This window comes from Triticum dicoccoides, unplaced genomic scaffold (genome assembly GCF_002162155.2).
Source record: "Triticum dicoccoides isolate Atlit2015 ecotype Zavitan unplaced genomic scaffold, WEW_v2.0 scaffold121746, whole genome shotgun sequence".
In the NCBI taxonomy this organism is placed as follows: domain Eukaryota; kingdom Viridiplantae; phylum Streptophyta; class Magnoliopsida; order Poales; family Poaceae; genus Triticum; species Triticum dicoccoides.
Window position 1 is genome coordinate 997 of NW_021185078.1, and position 610 is coordinate 1,606.

The 610-nt window shown below is 50.5% G+C and overlaps 1 non-coding gene across 1 annotated transcript; it reads right to left on the minus strand.

Annotated features, from left to right (window-relative positions):
• Positions 1-330: 330 nt before the first annotated feature.
• On the minus strand, positions 331-449 carry LOC119343297. The gene has a single exon (XR_005166012.1). It is a non-coding gene; the product is annotated as a 5S ribosomal RNA (ribosomal RNA).
• Between the last annotated feature and the right edge of the window lie 161 nt (positions 450-610).

Here is a 610-nt window from a genome sequence, read left to right on the forward strand (position 1 = left end):
CCCGGACCCACTTGCTGATGACCGACACGTTCGAAGCTGGGTCATGGATGCCTGTCCCTGTAAGTCTGTGCCACTTTGGGTTTACGACTAGTCATGTCAGCCCGGGCTCTTTATCATATGGATGCTAGCGACACTATCATATACGTGAGCCAAAAGGCGCAAACGGTCCCGGGCAAAGGTAAGGCGACACCCGTGGGAACACCGTGCGTGAGGCCGCAAAGTGATATGAAGTGTTACCGGCTAGATCAATGTGACATCGAGTCGGGGTCCTGACATATATGCCGCGGCCGTGAGTTTTCTTTTGCACGCCTTGCAAAAAAAATTAAAAATGGAATGCAACACGAGGACTTCCCAGGAGGTCACCCAACCTAGTACTACTCTCGCCTAAGCACGCTTAACTTCGGAATTCTGATGGGATCCGGTGCTTTAGTGCTGGTATGATCGCATCCGACATGTTACCCCCGTCTTCGTCCCTTATGCTTGCCCCTCCCAGCTCCACTACAAAGATGATTGTTCTTTGCTTTGCCCGCCGCTACACGCGTGAATAATGACCAACGAGCTAAAACTTACCGCAATCGTGCAAAATAATAAAACGTGGTAAATATATGCC